The sequence below is a fragment of the Sinohyriopsis cumingii genome, chromosome 6, assembly GCF_028554795.1.
Source record: "Sinohyriopsis cumingii isolate HCF-2022 chromosome 6, ASM2855479v2, whole genome shotgun sequence".
Classification (NCBI taxonomy): Eukaryota; Metazoa; Mollusca; class Bivalvia; order Unionida; family Unionidae; genus Sinohyriopsis; species Sinohyriopsis cumingii.
The window spans coordinates 142,490,882-142,514,979 of NC_142966.1; the positions used below are offsets into that span (position 1 = coordinate 142,490,882).

At 34.7% G+C, this 24,098-nt stretch overlaps 1 protein-coding gene across 5 annotated transcripts in view; it reads right to left on the reverse strand.

Moving 5' to 3' along the window:
* Positions 1-24,098, reverse strand: part of LOC149798159 (protein Fe65 homolog) — a 201,980-nt gene that overhangs the window by 112,204 nt on the left and 65,678 nt on the right. The window contains exon 1 of one of the 5 annotated variants that reach the window (XM_089963265.1): positions 2,609-2,933. The exons of the other annotated variants lie outside the window; for them this stretch is intronic. The gene's annotated coding sequence lies outside the window, so the exon portion shown is untranslated. Of the gene's footprint in view, positions 1-2,608; positions 2,934-24,098 lie in introns of those variants that run through there. 5 annotated transcript variants of the gene reach the window in all.

Genomic DNA, 24,098 nt, shown 5'->3' on the forward strand with positions numbered 1-24,098 from the left:
TCCTCTACCAAATATACTGCCTGCCATTTATAGCCTATCATGTGCTGAAAAATTGTGTAGAACCCACAAAATCCAAACACACCTTTCTGTTCAAATGCATATCCTGGTTATCGGTAAATTTATCCTTAGTAAAACATTATGCAAATAAGCAGGATGCACTGCACTTATAACATTACACACTGTCACCCAGCCACTCCTGGCTATTGTTCATCTCTCAGATTGTTATGGAATACCATCCCTTGCAGTACTGACATGGGATCAAGTGTCTGATATTAATTTTCAAATATTATGAATAAATAGTTAATTACATCACCCACTGAAAATCCTTGTGTCCTGTTTCTGTATGGAATTAGTACACTGAGCGAATGAACTCTTATCAATTAGTTTACACAGTTTTGCAATGTATGACACAGTCTGGATCCTAAAGTTCATTTACACTCAAGAGTTTGAAATTAAACTATATGACACAGTCTGGGTCCTACAGTTCATTTAGACTCAAGAGCTGAAATTAAACTGTATGAAATGACTTTACTACAATGAACCAGATATCTAATTTTTTTGGCAATATTAATACTTGTACTTGTAGACCCTGATACGGGTAATTTTACCCATGAAATGAAAATATAACACAAACAGAATGCAAAATGAACTTAAATGAAAGAGAATGAATGCAAACAAAACGACGAAAGCATTTTGAAGAGATTAACAATGTGCAAATGCAAAATGCAAAAGCAAAGAATGATAAATGATGAAAGGAGGAATGGATAATGAAAGCATTCTGAAAAAGAAGTGTGGAAATGCAAAATGAAAAAATAATAAAATGCAAATGCATTTTACAAATGATATAAGCTAATGTTAAACTTTCATGGGTGAACTGCATTATGATCCAGAAGCAAATTCTTTATACAAACAACATTTCACCCATTACAATCCACAATATTGTTCTTATCAAGTCAGTCATAAAACATAAATCTCCAGAAATTCAAGGTAAGACCATTTCTCTCTTTAACTACTCAGCGTTATGCCCAAGCAAGTCTTCCCAGTATCTACACCATCTTGATGCAATCACAGTTGCGATGGGCAGGCCATGTAGCTCACATACCAGACCACTGGCTTCCAAAAAAACTCTTTTATGGTGAGCTTGAACAAGGAAAACACAACAAAGAAGGCTAGAGAAAACATTACATGGACACCCTGAAGACATCATCGAAGAACTCTGGCATTAGCTTTGACATGTGGGAGCAGACTGCCCAGGACAGGGTCGTGTGGCGCTCTTCCATCACTAAAGGTGCTGCAACTTGCAAGGCCAATAAGACAGCCATGGCAGAACAACAGAGGCTAGCCAGGAAATCCCGAGCTAGTAACCCCATGTTCAGTGTTGCTACCATCCCATGTCCACAAAGCCACAGAACATTCAGGGTGCCAGTTGACCTCATTGACCACATACGCACCCACAGACTATTTGTTCCCAATAAAACACTGGATGACTAAAAGTGGTCCTCATCGACTTGATGGACGAACAATAATGTTAAAACCATCTTAGAATTTCAAATTAGTAGCTGTGGCAGCCATAAAGTATCTACGACTGGCACCATTTCATTGAAAACAAACCAGACATAATTAGATACCTTTTGGTGAAAAACCCATGTAAATACGACAATCCATTGAAGAGTAGCAATAACAAGGATTTCAAAATGTCTGTCATAGTGTCCATACTGGATGACAGATTGGAATATTTTTCTGACCCCCACCCCCCACAAAAAATAATTAAATTTGCTGAAAAATGCCCCAGAATTATATTTTTATACACTTTTGCAGTTACAGTTTTAATTTATCATAAATTGAATGTGGAGCTGCATTTATTAATTTTGATATTTCATTTATGCACACTTTTAATAAGACAAGACATGAAAGCTAAGCACTCTCCCTTTAACACTCTGAAACGAGACTTCCATAGATCCATTTCAATTTTGTTCCAAATTAGCAAAAATGAAAGGAAAGGATGGATGGAAGTGATAAATGGGGTGCTCTATTGATATTATGAACTATGAGAGGCTGACAAGTGTAAGGTGAAGTTGTTAACATCTGCAATATGCACAATGGTGAGAATGTTCGTATACCTCTATGTTACTCACATGTACTGTGGTTGAAATTTGCTTATATATTTATGGAAACTGTACATGATCTATGTAAACAGCTAGCTAAATGGACTGCTCCCTCAAAGTGGTCCTAAAAAAGTCAGCCTGAATTAGTCGTAAAAGTACACTATCTTTAGCAGTTATTAAAATAGAGAAAAGGAATTTTGCTAGACTATAGTACAGATGTCAAAATGTTTGGAAATTTCTACTGGGTACCTGTGAATCATAATGATTGCTTACCCAGGTACCCGATCAAATGGAAATTGTATTAAATGTGAACCTGAACTGCTCTGTTGTAGGTTTAAACATGCCAACCCCCAAGAGAGGTATAAACATAAATTATTACTAATATAAAAAGCATAATTTGAGCATAAAAAGAGCAATCTAAATATTACATGCCATAACTTCAAAAAACTGTACGAAAAATATATACATATTTTATTTAACAAAAATTTATTTTTGCTACTTACCTGGATCAGCAGTTAAATCTTTTGTCACAAATCCGCTAAATCCATGTGGATTAGTAGTCAATACATGAGTATAGACACAAAAGAAATTGATAAACTATATATGCATAACACTCACTTTAACTAGTCTACATGTCTAAAGTCACTTCTGCTAATAGTTTCAAAGTCCACAAATGATGATTGTCGTTGTATCCTCAACCTGCCATGGTTCATCCCTTAATGATAGTCTGGTGCAACATGTTTTTAAGTTTAACAAAATCTCTCTCCTCTAACATTTTTCACTCATATAACATCCAACAGTCACATCAATACAGCCCATTTTTTATGATATCTGGTGCCATTTTTATTTTCAATTTAGACTGGTCCACTACTATGTAGTATAAAAAAAGAATGAATCAAATTACAAGTGGTTTCACATTCAAGAATCCCATGTCTCCTTGGAGCTGTTTCAAGTAAAATTAATGCAAGCATTACCATGTTTACATATGTGAATAATTTATCATTTGATTTTTTTCAGTGTTATAAATTAAGAAAAATTACCCTTAAATTTAGATATTTCATTGAAAATTATCATTCAGTATTGTCCATTTCATTCATTTTTTCCTAACATGCAAGTGCATGTTAGAGTAAACAAATTTTTGTGTTGCCTTTGCCATGACAAAATATCTGCTCTGACTTGAACAGCTAATACTCGCTCCAGGACCAAAAACTTGAGGCAAAAATGGCATTAATTAAACCAGACATTTATATTGTGCTTTCTTTTATTTGAATTGTAGTTTTAAATTTGAATTTGTCAAAATATTTCTTAATCAGTACTTACTGTTGCTGTTGACAAAAGGTACTGACCTAGCTAATGTCATCAGGATCTCAAAATTTTTAAGTCATGAGAAAAATGGCACACGAACCATGGACAGACACAAAGTCAGGACGGTCTAGATTTAAAAATCAGCATTGAGTCTTAAATAGGTCGTGTGAGAAAGGAGAAGTGTCCTCCCTTGCACTATTATATAGTACATGTATGACAAGTAAACTGTAAGTGCCAAAAGACCCCCTGTGATGATGAATAAATGTGCACAAGCCGCAAACTGTAATTGTTATTCTGTGTCTTGATCTGAACTTGGATTTAAAGGGATCCCGTTTGCTCCTTTTATTACCCCGGTTATTATTAATGTGGGTACCCGTGTACCGGGTACCCAATGACATCTTTAGACAATAGCAAGTTCAGAAAGTGTAATGAATGATTATCGACTATATAAAATGTATAAAAAAAATTATCCACTCTTTTCTTTTCTTTAAATTTACCTCAGAAGTCCAGGAAGTGAAAATGACTGAGTAGAGCTAGCACTTTTTTAGAGATGCACATCTGAAATAAGGCCAAGCTGTATACATGTACTCATAATCCATATTACAACATAAAAAATTCATCAAAATAACGAGAATTAAATGTTCTTTGAACAATACCTAAGATAAACAAGGTCTCTTCTAAACAGCCAATATAACCAGTGGGAAAAATTGGAGAAATTCTTTTTCTTAAAAATCTAACCCTATGCAAAATATGAAACTGCAGAGTGCCACCAAAAACAAAACTTGAATCATTTTCATAAATGAAAGTCAATAGGAAAACAGACAGAAGTAAAGTGAAATGCAGATTTGGTAGAATTACTCATTTCATGGTCTATACAATTTCATGACAGCAATATATGGGTGTTTGAGTGTGTCTCTGTGTGCATGTGTATATACACAAAGTATTCCTTCATTATAACAATGTCCATGGGAGTCACAGAGTAGACTGTCTTTTATCGAGACGCTGCCTTATCATGAAGCACAAAATATCACCACCAATGAATGAAATGGGAACAAATGACCCTTGTAACTTGTCATATAACAGGAATTTACCTTATAATGAGGGCATGCTGTACATAAAATACAACAAAAATCCTGATATGTTGACAAGTTCTTGATACAGATCTGGGTCAATACCGCTTGCTGTCAGTTTCAGGCAACAAGTGGATAAATGCAAGATTCATTTACATGCATGGTTAAATAGTGCAAATCCTGACTATTGGCACAGAATAGCATTCCTCATGGGCAATGCTATTCACACTTGGGTTACTTTACACAAAATATACCAGTATCTGTATTAATCAAATCAGCTTAACAGTCTGGTATTAATTCCAAGGGACATGCTGTCAATTCTTACAATGCCATACAATAATCAAAAATTATCAGCAAGACAAGCTTAATCCATGAGCCTACATTCATCATATCTCACTATTCCAGGGAAAGTTATTTCAAATACAAAATCCATGCCTATCTCTGGATGTTTTTGTCTTTATTTCAACAAATACCACTGTATCTATGCAGGAATCTGATTAATTCCAACTCAATGAATTAGGCCCTTGAGTGATTTGAATTTCTACTTCCATTAAATATGCATTATTACATAGTGATGGGTCAATGACTCTGTGTGTGGAAAACTATCATAATTTTTATAATTCCTTTCCCTCAAGGATGAACAGTATCTTCTGCAATATTAGATTTTATGGAGTGAAATTATTTGGCATAATTCTTACAGGCCTGAGGGTATGACAAAGTCTACACATTGTAATGTCATCATTGCTTATAAACATGCAGTCTCATTTTCTCAGGCAAAATTAAACTCAATCAAACTTTGGCCTTGGAGTATGTGATCTTGTATTATAGGGTTCAACTGTGCATGAAACAATCCTGACAATACAGTGCCAATTAAAAGTTCTACAAATAAAAAGGTACATTTTCTATAAAAAAAAGAACATAAGGAAGAATGTGAGATTATAAAATAAATACTCTATTCATCAATCTAAAACTTATGCGAGCCAAAATAAACTGCTTCCAGTAATGTGACATAACATTTTTATGTCGTTTCCAACTCCTACATTTCTAACAATGTATGTTTGAGTGAATGTCATTTCCTGATACTTTAGCATCTGCTCTGTTCTGGACTTTTTCATGACATCTTCATGTACTGACCATATGGAATCTTTTATAATTCTAAAGTTTGACAACTGGAACTGATGGAGAATATACAAAAAATTTACATATAAAATACCTTAAAAAAAGAGCCAACCAGCCAATCCAATTTTTTAAAGCCTGTTACTAGAAATACATTATTCTCTTTACCTGGCCTTGTGTTTACACAATGTTTTTATCACCTCTTTCTCCACCTATGCAATAGGTCAGAAGTGGCCAAGTGGTCTAAGGTGTTCACTTTAACAGATCACTCATATATATCACCTTTGCCTGCATGAGTTTGAGTCTCGGTTTGACCAACTCGGGTATGCGAGAAATCTTGCCAATAACATCCCGTGGGTTGTTGGTTCTTCCCGGATTCTTCCTCCATTATATATCATGTGCTGACTAAATGGTGTTAAACCCCCAAAAAACTAAATCCAATAATCCTGTACAAACAAATCTGCAGAAGAGATTACCTCACACTACACTGAATACACCAAGCAAATTAAGCAATTGTTTTGACTTTTACAGAAAAACAAAGGGTACTGTGAACAGTTCATAGTAATGAATGTAGGCCCTAGCAGTATCATGCACAAGCTGTTTTCTATCCTGCAGATGTCTTTGACATTGACTATTAACTTTTTGACCCCATATCAAAATCACTAAGCGAAAGCAATTGATAATGGTTGTGGAAGAATGTGTAGTCAAACTTGACTACAATCACTCAGAAATAATTTCATCCTTCAGTCTAAAAGATCATGAACCATACTCCCAATAGCTGAATTCCTTGTTATCAAGACACCATTGTTAAAATCTGGTAAAGGTTCATGATTAATAATTCAGGTTATTTTAAAATTTGACTTCACATCAGTTTGGAAGTTGAACTGCTTAATTTACACAGACTTTACTGAAAAACTCCGCAGCATGACATCCCTTGAATTCATATCTTGTATAAGCAAGCAGTTGATAAGCATTTCTTTATAACAGGTAATTGTTTTAAACATTGGATGGAGTATTCCATTTTTATTTTGGCATACATTAGGGATGACACAGCTGATTAACATGACAACCAAATCCTGCAAAGAGTTGTAAAAATAATAACAAAACTATATTTTTAATTCTTTTTAATAATGAGCTTTCTTTGTTCTTGCCAAATTAGTCACGCTTTGAGTTTTCTCAATGAAAAAATGTCTCAGACTGATAAGATAAGCACCCCTGCAGGCACAAAGACATTGCATATGTCCAATGCACCCTCCCACATGTTGTAAGAGGTGACTAGTCCAATGCACCCTCCCACATGTTGTAAGAGGTGACTAACAAGGCAAAAACTGCAATGATTGGTTAGCATGCCAGATTTGTGACTGAAATAGTTTAGGTTCAAATCTTACAACTAGATCAGCCTGGATTGCCCAGCATGGTGTGCCCTTGGGCACTGAACTTTACTCCAATTGCCTGGACTCTAAATAGTTCACTTGTGTTGTTGTAAAGTATAAAGTAAAGTATGAAACCATACTGAAATCTAATATAGACATAGAGCATGTTTTGACTTCAGTGAAGTGTCAAGATTTAACTCTTATTCTCTGTCGATATTTTTTTTAATATATTAGCAAATGGTCTGAGCATTTACAGCAGTTTTTTGGTCTAAACATTACACTTTTTGGAAAATGTCCTTGATTAATATGGTAACACTTGATCATAAAGGTACTGAAACTGACTTTATATCATATCTTCCAAATACAAAACTTTCTTTTTTGTTCACATGACTGTTTATGTCAAAGTTGAAAAGAAGTTGAAAGAAAGTCAAAGAATGAAACAAACTTCATAGAAAGTTCTTGCAGTTTTTTAAGCTTAACACCATTTTCAGCACAAGATAGGCTATACATGGGATATCCGTGGGATGCTAATGGCAAGCTTTCTCACATACCAGACCACACTGGCCAAGCACAAGACTCAAACACATGCAAAGAGAGATGAGATGGCAGTGATCAATAATGACAATCACATCAGGCCACTTAGCCACCCGGGGCCCCTCTTAAAAAGTTTGAAGTAAAAAGCAGTGTATTTAGTTGTATGTATGTAATCCTTTATTTACTGTATTAATTTGACCTATGCATGTTTACAGTGTTAACCACTAATGACGAATGAAACTCCTATATTACAAAACCAGAATTCAGACTGCAGAAATTGTACAGATCAGCTTTAAAATAAGAAACAAGATTCTACTAGAGACACAGACTTGAAATAAGTTGGACTTACTGTATGTAATCATGGACTTGTTGGCTACTAATGAAGCAAACATATTTTTATGGTGAAAGTATGAAATTTACCAACAAAAACATTTCAATTCATAAAACAATTAGCCAAATCCATGTGTCCCATTTCATATTTGTTCTTCATTCTTCAAAAATTGATAATGATTAACTTCAAGTCATTAAATCTAAAGATGTTGAATCCAGCACACTTCAACATGTAACCTTTGCCATTCCATCAGATCTCTGTGTGTTCAGTGTTTTGACAAGGCTGCTTTCTTGTTCTTAATGTTACAAACAACCCATGTAAATGCATGTATAGAGAAGGTGTCAGAAACCAGTATAACAATGGAATGTTCTGACATCCAGTCATCAATACTGGCAATTAACACAGCATATTGCATATACTGAAAAATTCAAGCCAAGTGAATTGAAAAATTAAAATGAAAAATAATTCCAAACGTGCTATTGGAGAAAACAAACCCATTAGTTGTTTAACCGTTTACTGTACACTTATGCCTTTAAATGCCAGGCCCTTTCCTGTACAAAGACACATTTCAATGTCAGGCCCTTTCCTGCACAAAGACATCTTTCAATACCAGGCCTTTTCCTATACAAAGACACCTTTCAATGCCAGGCCATTTCCTGCACAAAGACACTGTTCAATGCAAAAGCCCTTTCCTGCACAAAGACACCTTTAAATGCCAGGCCCATTTCCTGTACAAAGACACCTTCCAATGCCAGGTCCTTTCTTGCACAAAGACACCTTTAATTGCCAGGCCCTTTTCTGTACAAAGACATCTTTCAATGTCAGGCCATTTCCTGCACAAAGACACCTTTAAATGACAGGCCCTTTCCTACACAAAGACACCTTTAAATGACAGGCCCTTTCCTACACAAAGACACCTTTAAATGTCATTGAAGAAGAAACCATTTTTATTCATTGTGAAAACTGTGACTTTGTCATGCAGATAACAAGATGGGTAGATGTTGTTGTTGTGGAATTAACTCCATTTTCAGCACTTGATAGACTTTACATCACAGCCAGTATTTCTGGTGGAGGAAGAACCCCAGAAAATGCTGGGAAGAATCACTGACACATTGGAATCTACTGGCAAGCTTTCAAACATACACACATTGGCCAAGTCTGACTTGAACCCACACAGAGGTGAGATATCAGTGATATGTAAAGACAAGTACCTTGGGCCATTTGGCTAACCAATAGGCCCCCAAAATGGTACAAATTAACAGATGGAGAGCATACTATGATAATCTATACTATGATAATCCATACTATGATAATCCAAACAATATTTACAAGACGTGTATAAAAAGGGTAGTCAAAATAGAAATTCTTTTTTCACATCCCCAGAACATGAGAGGTCAAGCAAAAGCTTCACTGACAAGTAATTACTTTTCTCAGTAACTGTTATACAATTTAAGTTTCTTTTGGAGGACTTCAGGGCTATTGTAAATGTGAATAAAGCTACTTTTTAAAATATTATAAAAATGGCACTTTTACCAAAGGTTTTATAAATTTAATCTTAAAATGTACACCAGGGCAGAAATAAAAAAAATTTCAGCCATCTTGCAGATGATTACTGCAAGTACTTGCCTATAAGTCGGATCCAACTGGAAACTGCATAGACCCAGATCTGCCATCACATAATGCATTGACATATTGGGGTCTATAAAGTTTGTTAGGAGTAAACTGTATAAGAAACAACACAGACCCTGATCTTCTGGTGAAAAATATTTATGCAATGCAATAGCAGATCAGAGTCTATATGAGATACCATATCAGCACATATTTAATGTGGTGAATTTCTAACAAGCAGTATTAATATCCACCCAGCAGTGCGATTAGGACATAGTTATTGATGGACAGATAAATAAATGGAGGGTATCACATCACCACCAGCACTACTTACACCAACACCACCATTAAAGCATCCAAGTAATAATTTAAATCCAACTATACCTTAATTATGCTAAAGAAAAGAAACTGATCCTGTCTTGGTATAAAGGTGAGGAAATTAGTTGCAATACTGTTCTTCACAGTACATTTCCCGATTTTATCCACATTAAAAGATCAAAAAAACAGGAAAAGTTTTTGTCTGCTATATTCACAATTCAGAACGGTTTTAAATGGCATATGACTGGACCTGTGTTTAATTCAAGTGCTGTATATGCTCACTTATAAGTTGAATCAAACTGCAAACTGCACAGACCCAGACCTGCCATCACATAATGTGCCAGCAGATCTGGGTCTGTGCAGGTTGTAAGGAGTTTTCAGAAGAACAAATAACAATGACCTTGATCTGCAAGCACATACCACTGCAGATCAGGATCATTTTTTGTCTGAAATCTGACTTGACTTGTAAGTAAGTATATACATTAATCTCAATTTCCACAGATGGCAATGTACATTATTCCCTCACAATAAGAACCTTCATTCTAACACATTTCCCATTATATGCTGGGTATGCTTATAGATAACAGTTGCAAAATTATGTGCATGTACTTCATTATAAGATAGTCTCTTTCATGGCTTCCATGGATGGCATTATAATGAGGGAGTGCTGACTGTACAGTATGTTGGCCACTGGAAAAACCACAGTGGCAAACAATATCTGTCAAATCAGAAACCTATTTTGTACAATACTGAACTGGAGTTTGCCACTATGCCTTGCACATTATGGCACAAGGTAATTTTAAATTATTGTTGATAAGAGAAATATAAAACATTTTTATCATTACCTTCAAGAGGATTGTGGGTAAGAATCCAGCTATCTCGAAAACGGTTCTGGTTTCGGTACAAATTCCCATAACAGAACAGATTCAAATTGAATTTCCGAGTTCGATTCCGTCGATGCCATTGTCTGTTGTAATTGAACTTTTCCTGTGAAGTCATTTGGACAAAGTAACACCATTCCACCAAAGAATTCTATATATATTTGAATATTGGAAATAAAAGGATTGGAAAGCCAAGCTGATGATTAATTTCAAATGTTCACAAAGTTATTATCAAATATATAACAAGTAATCCTTCATGTCTAGTTTGATGCTTATTGTGCCATCAACATGAAAGTTAATCAGTACTTATAGAGACTGGACTATTTGAAGCGGATCAGTAATGTATCAATATGCTTCTTGCTAATTAATGAGATAGGAGTGTCCATTACTGATTAAGAATAGTTTAAGAAGCAATTTTATTCTGAAGCTGGATTCTGATTCCCTATAAACAACAATGCAATTAAATGCAGTCAGCAATTAATGGCACACAATAAAATTCTCGCTGGAATTGCTAAAACTATTAATCTCACCCAAAACAAATTCAAATTTGCAGTCCAAGGGAGCAGCAATTCTTTTCTGTCTCATAGAATTCCTGCGTTATGATTGATATGAATTTAAATTCAAAAGTAAACATATCAGCTGTCCTGCATTTCTTTCCGTATATCAAGAATCATTTAATAATGTAGCAATCACAATGCACAATGATGATTAATCCTTTTGAGTGTTACCATAATCTTTAGAAATTACTTTATTGCAAACTGTTGCATTGTTTACCAAGGGACTCTTTTAAAACTTCATATTGTAGTCCATTCTGAAGAATAATGATTCTTGAAACTCCTCTTTCCTTACTTTGTGAATCTTTATTGATTTTTGTCCAATGGGGTTTTGAAGTCTGGAGTCTCCCCTCCTTATAGCAATTCTCGAATACAACAGTATATAATAAAATGGAATATATCACAGATGAATTATTATAATTATGCTTTAAAATGCTGCTCATTCAAGCCTCTACAATCCGTTTTTCTCTAAGGTGCACTTAAGATCCACGACATAACATTTGGTTTAAAGTGCACAGGAAGTTCAACAAATTTCTTTCATTTTCCTTGTTTGCTTTAGGAATGTATAGACATTCAGAAGGTCGGTGATCCTTTTTTGTACAGATAACTATGCTTATCCTCCGATTTTTATCAGTAAAGTCTTTTAATCAAATTGTTAACCACTTTTTCTGGATGTTCATTATTTTGAATTGTATTGTTTGAGACTGTTCATCCATTTCAATGTCAATTGTTGCTTCTCGGTTTTTCAACTTTAATAAGAGACTATTCCACTAACTTCACACAAACTTTTCCTCCATACAATAACAGAAAAATGAATATTTTGAAATACCATGTATAATCCATTTCATACTTACAATCTTACACTAACAACTGGTTTTAAATTTTTCTTTCAGAAAAATGAAAATTAATGTTCATTTATTCTTAAATTCCGAAACAGAATGTTCTTATCTTCTTATATTCCACTATATTCTTCAATTTCCAAAATTAAAAAGCTATTAAGTCCAAAGTGCACTGTCAATTGTTTATCATAGTTACAAGATACAGCAAGTTTTCAGGTTCAAGTCTATCTGGAAGTGGTTCATTAGAAAAATGTTTATAAACCCTTCTGAATTATTCTGTTTTCCACCTTATAAATCTTTAATTTTAAGTAATTTTCCAACACACAACAATCTGTAAACTTCATTTCCTCTTATTCTGGAGGTCACCTTACTCATGAAAACACTTTCCAAAAACTATGAAGAAAAAAATGTCTTCAAAACTTATCTTACATCAACTGACTAAAAAAAAAAAAAAGAGTACAATTATTTCCCAATTTGCTACGTGGAATAAATCATGAATCTGACACTGGAAACTGCTGTCATTCCACTGACTGAAAAAGAACTACTTCCAAGAGTCCAATTCAATAGATGATATCAAGAGTCCAATTTTATAGTCTATCAAGAGTCTGCTACATCAAGGACGCTTCTCTGGAGTTGGCACAATCTTCAGGACCAATACAGAATGGTGCAAACCTCCACGCCTTCCCAGATCAATATCTGCCTGTTGCTCAGGGGGTCCAATGATGCTGTGAGCAACAAGCAACTTTGATTTTGTTATCGACATTGCAGAACAAGTTCCTGCCCTTCAATGAAATGTCACTGGTGACAGAATAAGTGCCATAATAAAGAACAAGTATGAGGAAACATTTGCAGAGGACATTATTTGTTGTGATGAATAAATCTTAGCTAAAGCACCCTAGCGGTTCATTCAAGTCAACATGTTGTGCGAGCTGATGTCTACACTGGATAACAATTGTCTTTATTACATCAAATCACTGACAAAATGAAGGTTCTAACTTCAAAAGTACATGTACAACAATAATATTTTTGGTGATTATCAGGAAAAGTAATTTTATCCTCTAGAAGATAAAAACTGGGCAATAGTTCTTTGTGTAAATTGTTCTCAGGCTATCCTACCACTTGTCCACAACAATACAACTGTAAAACAATCTTAGTGCCTGAAAAAACATTCTTCATTGGCCAACATTTTTTTAAAATATGTTAATTTTATTGAATTACAAATACATAATTATTAATCTACATAAAATAGTCCTTAGGTGTGCAAGGCAAAAGTTTAATTAATTAATATTAATTAAAAATAACCATTACTAATGTGCTCCCTTGTTTGAATATACAGTTCTGCCTAACACAATCTGTTATTCAAAAATATTTTCTCCTCCAATGAAGTGTGCTTTGATAAAGATCTGTGATATCCCAATTTTATTTAATTATTTTATAGGTTTTTACCTCAATTCAAGGTCTAGAACTGGACAGAATGAAGAACTTATTCAAAGAACATTCAAATTCACCAAGAATACAATTTTTCACAGTATTCATCTAAAATTCTAACCATCATGGTATAAACAGTTTTGACACTTTAAAGAAGCATGCTGATCAACGTGTTTTTAAAGTACAAATAATCCTCAAACATTATGACAAATATTGTGTATAGATTAAATTTCAAATTTTAATCATAAACAGAAGCCAGTCAATGTAGATTTCCAAGAACAATATTACGAAATGGAGCTTTTAATGCCACAATTGCTTTTGATATTGCTAGTCTCCTGATCACTTCTGAATTACACTGCATGCCGCAATATGATGCCTTGGGGTTCTCATTTCCAATCCTTTTTGGGAAAGAAGGCAATTTAGAAGTGCCACCAAGGTGAAACCCAACAAGTGTTCCAAAATAAAAGCAATCATATTTCACTTCAAACAAGAAAGCATTGAATTTAACATGTTCCTGCAATGCACAAATCTTCAGTATATGCTTAATTTTACAGATAAAAAATTAACAAGTACAATCTTGCATGCTTCAGTTCAAGGAATGCTATGTGTATTTTGGGGCACTTTTGACAGTATACCATTTTTTATCATATTTGTCCAAAACTATAAATATTTTTTTTAGATATCATTAAAAACAGAAACTTTGGAATTCGCTGAAAATTCTCAATTCTCTCCAAATATTAATTTTGACATTTTTAGAAATTACTTCCAGTTGTGCTGATGTAATGCTGAATGCTAATATATACCTTAAAATATTTTAAAACTGATATTTGTTCTACAGGATAAAAGATCATTCTGAACTATAGTTACCTCATCTTTACTAGCCTAGGTCTCTACACCTTGACAGATCAATCAAATATTTCAGTGCTTTGTCCTAGCAACATCTATTGCATTTCATCAGTTGCCTCCCTTAGTATTTAATGCCAACTAACCAATAGCATTTAACAATAGTGCATTGTACATCAGCCTGAACTGGTGGAGACAACCAATTTAAAAAGGATAGTTTGTAAATTTAACATGGAAAGTATGACAATGTACACGTACTTGAGAGAAGCCATTACAAGAGTATTTGAAGGAATGGATGTATTTGTGCAAATGTGGATTGGCAATGGAAACTGCTTATTTATAAGTCCATTCCAGTTGTGTGCTCCCCTTGTCTTGATCATATAGGAACAGCGTTCAAATTTGAACAAATTGAGTTTGACTGGATGAGGTTCCACAGCATCCAATGAATTTTACAGTACTGAAATATCTGAGATGTAGATAGGTTAATATACTGGAACCTTGATTAGTGAAGATGTAGTTTTCCGAAGTCACGCTATAGAAGAGTAACTAGTCCCTGTCCACAAACCAAGTTGAGTGGAAAAGTATATTTTTCAAGCTTGGAAGAAAAATAGTCAAGAGAAAAATATTTCTTAACAAGTTTCTCTGAAATATCAATAGTAACATTCAATTTAAATCCCCTTATTTGGATGAGAAAGTCAATTACAATGCTTGGAGTATATACTGTATCACCAAATCTATAAATTAGACCAAAAACAATTCAAGCTAAATTTTCATAAATCTGCAGCAACAAAGAAAGTCTCCTGTGTTTTTCTCTACAATAATTTGCCTCTACCTACTTCCTGCACCAAACCTAAAGGACACATGGTACTAATTGTATGGAAAAATGGGAACCGGTCTGGAAATGGGTGAACATAAAATAGTGTATATATGGGTTTGGCTGGCCAGGATTAGTTAATAATGTAAGTTATGTTTTAGGAAAAAGAATCTTTTGAGAGCTTATCCTAGCTGTAAGTGAAAAAAATAGAGACACTGTTTTACTGATGGAATTTCAGTCCTTCAACAGTCTTGAGTTTGGAAATTTGCACCGGACTCTTTGGTGCACAATTGAAAGCACATATTTCAAACACATGCAGGTCCAGAAAATGCCATGGCTCATATCCTTTCCTCTACACAAAAGCTGACATCCAGGTTCCATCTATATTGACAAATACAGGTTTGATCATGAGCACTCAGAAATTTAAAGTTATTGAATTTTTAATATCATGGTGTTTACATAGGTTTGCTATGGGTACTTAATTAGTACCATGAGTCCTATAGACAGCCACAGCAATACAGTGACTCCACATATGCAAGTGCAATTATCTTTACTACAAATGCAATCATATGGTTCTAGTTGTGGATAACAAACAAAATTAATACCTTCTGAAAACCAAAGAGTGATTTTCAGTGGAACAATAAACACATATTCAGATATATCAACTGCTGCCCAGAAAGGGGAGGGGGAACAGTGTGTAGATTTGACGATGTTAGGTGGAGTGTTTTGCACTTTGGTTCATATCAAAGCAACACATATATAAAAGTTATACAATTTACCATTTATAGAGTAATTATAGTAAGCAATAGGATATTTCATATTTGTGTTTTGAAACATAATGCTTCAGATATGACCACTTAGGTATCTTCCACCATTAATGGTGATGACCTCTCATTACTTTGCATCCCACTAATTTCTTTCAATTAATGTTTTGAAACTTCATACTTTGCATTTTAATGGATTTATGTCTACCTTTAGTTTTAAATTATATGTTATCTTGGAGGAATTTTAGGTCATTTGTGTCATATAAATCTCATTTTCTGTAATAATACATGCACATATAGATGGTCACCTTGACCTTTTACTCATTAATTACATAATATGACAAGGCTGGTAATATATTTCAGTATTAAACTGAAGAGAGATAAATGGTGATATTAAAAAAGATGACTCTTATTTGACAGTTTTATTTTAATATCTTTTTCTGAATTTCTTAACTAATGCTCAAATATTTAAATGTTGCCTAAAATACACCATTGTTCTTTAGGTGAACATGAACATGCAATATAATTTAATATTCACTAATGTAATCTTTGACAAGCAGGACTATTAATTTCAGTGGAAATTGCTTACTTATGTATTGAACTACCTAGCTATTCCTAGGGCTGTCAAGAAAAGGGTGGATACAGGACACATGGTACCAATTATATGGAAAAATGGGAACCAGCCTGGAACATAAGATAGAGTATATATGGGTTTGGCTGGCCAGGATTGGTTAATAATGTAAGTTATGTTTTAGGAAAAAGAATCTTTTGAGAGCTTATCCTAGTTGTAAGTGAAAAAAAAAGAGACATTGTTTTATTCATGGAATTTCAGTCCTTTAACAGTCTTGGAGTTTGGAACACTCATTACTAAAATTAGCACCCGACTCTTTGGTGCACAATTGAAAGCACATATTTCAAAGACATACAGGTCCAGAAAATGCCATGGCTCAAATCCTTTCCTCTACACAGAAGCTGACATCCAGGTTCCATCTATATTCACAAATATAGGTCTGATCATGAGCACTCAAAAAAGTTAAGTTATTGATTTTTTAATATCTTGGTATTTCACAGGTTTACTACGGGAACTGAATTAGTACCATGAGTCTGAAAGGAGGGGGATGAAGAGAACATGACAAACATGTACAAATACACTGATAATAAGTATAGCACTTCTCTGGACTTTTCTGATCATACAGACCAACAATGACACAGCCAAATATCCTGACAAAATGCATGACTCCTGAGGAATCTGAACAACTGACATTTTAATTTATTGTGAATCATGTCCAATGGATGAATTCTTTATCTAAGTTTTTTTTGCAAGCAATAATGTGCTCAATATAGGCACAAGCAGTATCACATATCCTGTAAAGTCCCATCTTGCTATAATATAGTTGTTGTTGCTTTTGGGTTTAATGCAATTCTCAGCGCAAGACAGGCTATACATGACGGCCAGTATAACTGGTGAGGAAGAACCAGGTAAGAACCATCAAATTCACGAGAAGCTAGATGGCAGTGATCAGTAGTTGTTGTTGTTGTTGTTGTGGGATTTAATACCATTTTTCAGCACACAATAGGCTATACATGGCAGCCAGTATTAATGGTGGAGAAGAACCCGGGGAGAACCACCGACCCATGAGAAACTACTGGCAAGCTTTCTCACGTACCCTCATTCAGGCCAAATCCTAGACTCAAACCCATGCAGACAGAGGTGAGATGGAAGTGATCCATAACAGAGAGCACTTTAGACCACTCGGACACTTGGGGCCCCCAGTGATCAGTAAGGCATGCAAACCACTGTTCATGAGATCGTTGACATTTATGCCCATGTTATATCGGGGACATGATGAGGTACTTTATAGTCAGGGACTCTTGATGCTTTCTAGTCAGAGACTTTTGATGCTTTATAGTCAGGGACTCCTGATGCTTTATAGAAACAGACTCTTTATGCTTTATAGTAAGGGAATCTTGATGCTTAATGCTCAGGGATACTCGATGCTTTACACTCTTGATGCTTTATAGTCAGGGACTTTTGATGCTTTATAAATTATAGTCAGGGACTCTTGATGCTTTATAGTAAGGGACTCTTAATGCTTAATTATAATGTTCCCATTACTGTATTGTCAGCACATTATGTTAAGTGCCCCATACCCAGTTTTTTTGCATGCAATAATGTGCCCAATATAGGCACAAGCAGTATCACATATCTTGTATAGTCCTATCTTGCTATAATATTGTTGTTGTTGCTTTAGGGTTTAATGCAATTTCTCAGCACAAGATAGGCTATACATGATGGCCAGTAGAACTGGTGAGGAAGAACCAGGTAAGAACCACCAAATCCATGAGAAGCTAGATGGCAGTGATCTGTAAGGCATGCAAACCACTGTTCATGAGATCGTTGACATTTATGCCCATGTTATATCAGGGACATGATGAGGTGCTTTATAGTCAGGGACTCTTGATGCTTTATAATCAGGGACTTTTGGTGCTTTATAGTAAGGGACTCTTGATGCTTTATCGTAAGAGAACTCATGATGCTTTATAGTCAGGGACTCTTGATGCTTTATATTGTGGGACTCTTGATGCTTTATAGAAAGGGACTTGTGACGCTTTATACTCAAGAGATTCTTGATGCTTTATAGTCAGGGACTCTTGATGCTTAATAGTAAGGGACTCATGATGCTTTATAATCAGGGACTCTTGATGCTTTATAGTAAGGGACTCTTAATGCTTAATTATAATGTTCCAATTACTGTAGTCTGTCAGCACATTATGTTAAGTGCCATATACCCATGTATATAGGTCATTAGAATCAAACTGCAATCAACACAAAGATCTACTGTTACATAATGGCATATTATTTGTTCTACCAATTAGTATTAACAATCTACATAAACCCTGATCTGCCATGACATGTGCTCACAAATCAAGGACTTTATTATTTGTTTTACTTATTAGTATTCATACTCCATAAAGATACAGATCTACCATCATATTACACAACAGCATATCATGATCCATATTATTTGTTCCATTGATTAGTATTAACAATCTATATAGAATGAGATCTGATACGACACTGGCAGATCAGGGTCAACATTTTTTGTTCTATTGATTAGTGTTAACAATATACATAAACCCAGATCTCCCATGACATAATGTGCTGGTAGATCAAGATCTGTATTATTTTTTCTACTGATTATTATTAACAATCTACATAGACCTATATCAACTGTGATATAATGTACTGGCAGATAGGGTCTATATTATCTGTTCTACTGATTGGTATTAACAATCTATATTGACCCAAATCTGACAGCACAGTATGTGACAGTGAATCTAAGTCTATATTGTGTTTGCTGATGGATTTAACCTACACATTGGTATATATGGTACAGATTGATATGGGGGAATGCTATCTGGAGTTGGATAAGTGTTATGTGTGAGCTCAACATAGTGACCCTATGTTCTTTGTAAAGTATAGGACCAAATTAAGGACCTGAAGCAGGAATCGAATATGACAGAGTAGCAGCAAAAGTACCTTCCCATGCCTTGACCTGGCATTCCTAATCAGACAGATATAGGAATCCAATCAAAATATGTATTGATCTGGAAAGGCAACCCTATGTAAAATAAGCAAAGCTGGCCCTGTATTGATGTCTGATATGTCATCAAGCCAATGCCAACAACAAGATTAGTTTTGTGTTAAAAGTTTCCCTAATCAGTACTAATCTTGGAAATTCTGCATCAATATTGAAATCAAGGAGTTACATTTCATAATTGCTTGTCACTTGTTGATTTCTGGTACCCTGCACTAATCATATAATTAATGATGAGTTTTGTGTTGCTGTTATCCAATCCAATAATCTTGGAAATTCTGCACCAATATTAATAGGATCCATTTTGTTACATTCATAACTGCCAGTCATTTTACTAACTGATTTTTAAAGGCACTTTACACCAAATTCCCATGGTTTCATAAAGCAGTAGCAGATTCTTGTACAGTCTGCATGGTTTGGTATTTTGCAGCATCCCAAAACAAGTACCATAAATACTGGCTTTTAAGTAGAGTCAAACTGCAAACAACAAAAATCCTGATCTGCCATAGCAAAATGCACCTGCAGATCAGGGTCTATATTAGTTATTCTACTAATTACTCCAAACAAACCATACAGACCCAGATCTGCCAGTGCATTATGAGATGGCAGATCTGGGTCTATGCAGTTTGCAGTTGGACTGGACTTTAAAAAGCAAGTATATATGGTATATTCTTTGGTGCCTTGCCTAGGGATGCACCAGTAGCCTACCAGAGCTGATCTAAAAGGTAGGATTTGAATGTGCATGATTCTCGATGCAAACCACTAAGCTACCATGTCATCTGTGTCCATCAGTCACATCTTTATTACATGCAAGAGATACATCTAAAATATTTTACTACAAATATTTGTATATAAGAAGAGTCGAACTGTAAACTGCACAGACCCAGATCTGCCATCTCATAATTCGCCAGCAGATCTGAACTTGTGCAGATTAATAGGAGTAATCAGTAGAATAAACAATATAGACCCTGATCTCCAAGTGCATTATGCTATGGTAGATCAGGATCTTTTATTTGCAGTTTGACTTGACATATAAGGGAGTATATATGGTATATCCCCAAACCCACAGGGATCAGCAACTATGGACAAAAGTCTGCATCAAAGGACTTCAAAACATATCAGCAGAATACAGGTTATACAACGCTAATTATAAGTTCTAAAATTGTGCTGATAAAGAATAACTAATAGCACCACACGATAAAAGATTACAGGTAATGATGTTGAAATTATGTATAAGGTATATACAATAAAAGACAAAGTTAAAAAACATAAACTCTTTAAAATATGTGGTCAGAAATATGTTATATAAACCACATTCCCTTAAAAGGTGTCTCATCTGAGTTCATATAAAAACCATTGTCAGACACATGGTGAAACTGTCAGTGGGCACTGGCTGAGTATGCACTCTAAATGTGGTTCAGGAGTCCCGTGTGTGTGTCTTCACAATACACAATCTGCACAATACCACCTCATCTTTGTTCTGTAAATATGAGGGATGCCACGCTCCAATAAAAGTTTTACATTTTGAAGCTTGTTTGTAAAGTTTGATTTCCAAAAATTTGTCTATGTATATAGAACATGTCAAATAATATATCTTAAATCAGAACACAGAGATTTCCATTCAGAAGTGGATGACTCCTACAGTCATCCATTTCTGAATGGAAGTCTCTGTGTTCTATTTTGGCTGGCAGCATATTTGCCCATATTACCAATAATATCAATGTGACTAGGCAGCCAAAGTACAGAACACTTCTTCCAGACTGTGAGTAAATCATGTTTGTTCAGGATTTGGAATATGAATTTTCGTCAAACTTAAAGTTTTGGGGCATACTGTGTGGAGAGCGAGTCTGAAAAGATGAAATTTTTTTCTTGAGAGGTTTCAATGTAGTTCAAAGATGGTAATTTCTTAGGTAAAAGTGGAGGCTTTTGATTTTATTAAAGTCTTGTTTAATCTGAGTAAGGCCTTCTAGTATCTTTTTTTTATCCCTTCAATACTTTCCAGGTTTACCACTCAGGTGGCCTAGTGGTTAGAGCGTCTGCCTTGGAAGCGGGAGGTCATGGGATCGATACCACGCTGAGTCATACAAAGACTTACAAAAATGGTACTAACAGCTGCCTCGCTTGCCGCTCAGCATTAAGAGGTTACCTGTAGTGTTAGGACTGGTTGGCCTGGTGTCAGGATAATGTGACTGGGTGGGACATCATGCTACGTGTCTGCGGCATGATGCCCCAATGCTAGACATCACTATAAACTGCCACACTGCAGACATCATAGTGATATGGTGTAATAATACATTTTACAAGATAGGATTTTGAATAAAAATGGGAGGTTTTGTTTTTACATTTTTTGACTTAAAAAATGTTGACTGATTTACTGAATATTGGCAGGTGCTAGCAGTGAAGTTCCCGAGGTAAATCCCTGGACCCCGGCAGCTAATGATGCTACTGTCATATTAAGTAGGTTTATAAACAGGCACTGATAAAAGTGAATGTCCTGATGATTCGCAGAATTCAGAATTCCCAGTCCACTTATTGTCAACCTATCAGATAAGTGATGCCTTTTGTGTTAGGGATAGTTATTATAAGCAATGTTATGTTCCAAATGACATTATTCACCTACATAAATGTGAATGCTGTAATTTGATTGGTGATTCAAAAAGTCAAACCAACATAGCTTCATACTGGTGTCCAACAGAACTCTATTATGTTGGAGATATCAGTTTTAGTCTGAATGTGATATTAGTTGTAACAGTATTCTCTCACAATATGACCGTTCTTAATAACATGGCTGCTGTTAAAAAAAGGGTATAGTTAAAAAAAGGGTATAGTCATGAGTCTCATTTTGTTAAGTGAAAGTAGGTATCAGTTTGTTAAGTGGTAGTAAAATTATATCATGTACGACATTATAAGGCAGTCTCACTATAAGGACATATACTCTATGCTCGTTATGGATATCATTATTATGAGGGTGTACTGAACTGTGTACTTCATAAAGCAGTACACACTATGACTGACAGATAGCATGATAATGAGGAAGTACTGCATCATATACTTTATCTCACAATTAGGCAGTATAATTTAGGGTTCATACAGATAGTATTATTACAAGGGAGTACCTTATCATGTATTTTAGAAGGTAGTACACTATAACTTATAGATAGCATCATCATGAGTTATTACTGTATCATATACTTTATCAGGCAGTCTCACAATAAGGCAGTATACTTTAGGTCTCATACTGATAGCATTATAATGAGGGAGTGCTATATGATATACTTCATAAGACCATCTCACTAAAAGGATGTCTACTCTATAGATGTCACGAATAGCAGTATTATGAGGGTGTACTCTATTATGCACATTACTGTAAGGCAGTATACTCTATAGGGAGCATTATAATGAGTGAATACTATATCATGTACTTCATAAGACAGTTTCACTATAAGGCAGTGTATTCCAACTCTTATGGATAGCATTATAATGAGAGAGTATTGCATCATGCACTTCATAAGACAGTTTCACTATAAGGCAGCGTATTCCAACTCTTATGGATAGCATTATAATGAGGGAGCATTGTATCATGTACTTCATTATAAGGCAGTCTCACTACAAGTGAGTCTATCCAATTTGTTAAGAGAAATAGTAGAATAAAGAACATCACCCTGATCTGCATGCACATTATGCATTAGCAAAACTGGGTCTATATTGTTTGCAGTTGACTGAACTTGTGTGCTAGTATGTATGGCATTTAGGGTTAAGAAGTAATGACTAAATGACAATGTCAGGCATGGAATATATTATTTAAACAAAAAGAAAAACATAATAAGACATTTCATTTTTCTAAATTTCTCTTTTAAGTTGGAGCAAAAATAATACATTGGCAAAAGCAAAATATCATTTTTATAAGACTTATGCTTGGAATATGTTTGTCCATGCCGGATTTGATTTTTAATTTAATTTTGGAAAACAACATAGATTAAAGAGTTTTATGTAGATATCATTTTGTGTCTTGTCGATATTTACACAGAAAACTGAGATGGATCCATCATTTTGTGTCTTGTCTATTATATATACACAGAAAACTGAGATGGATTCATCATTTTGTGTTTTGTCTATATATACACAGAAAACTGAGATGGATCCATCATTTTGTGTCTTGTCTATTATATATACACAGAAAACTGAGATGGATTCATCATTTTGTGTCTTGTCTATATATACACAGAAAACTGAGATGGATCCATCATTTTGTGTCTTTTCTTTATTTACACAGAAAACTGAGATGGATTCATCATTTTGTGTCTTTTCTATATTTACACAGAAAACCTTGATTTCAAAGCACCTGCAAACCATTTAAGGATCATAATATAATTTTACAATCACTAAAAGAATGCCAAGAATAAAAATGAAATCCACTTTGAACTACAATGCCATAAACATCATTGAATTCTGCAACAAGGAATATTCAACATTCTGTCACCAAATGTGACAGCTAAGTAATTGATTTCCATTGGCAGTAACAAATACCAGACATTCTTAACATGTTTAGGTGAGAGACAAGTATAACTGGTGTGTCTTGTACTTATTCCTTTAAGAAGAAACCAAGAAAGCAAGTT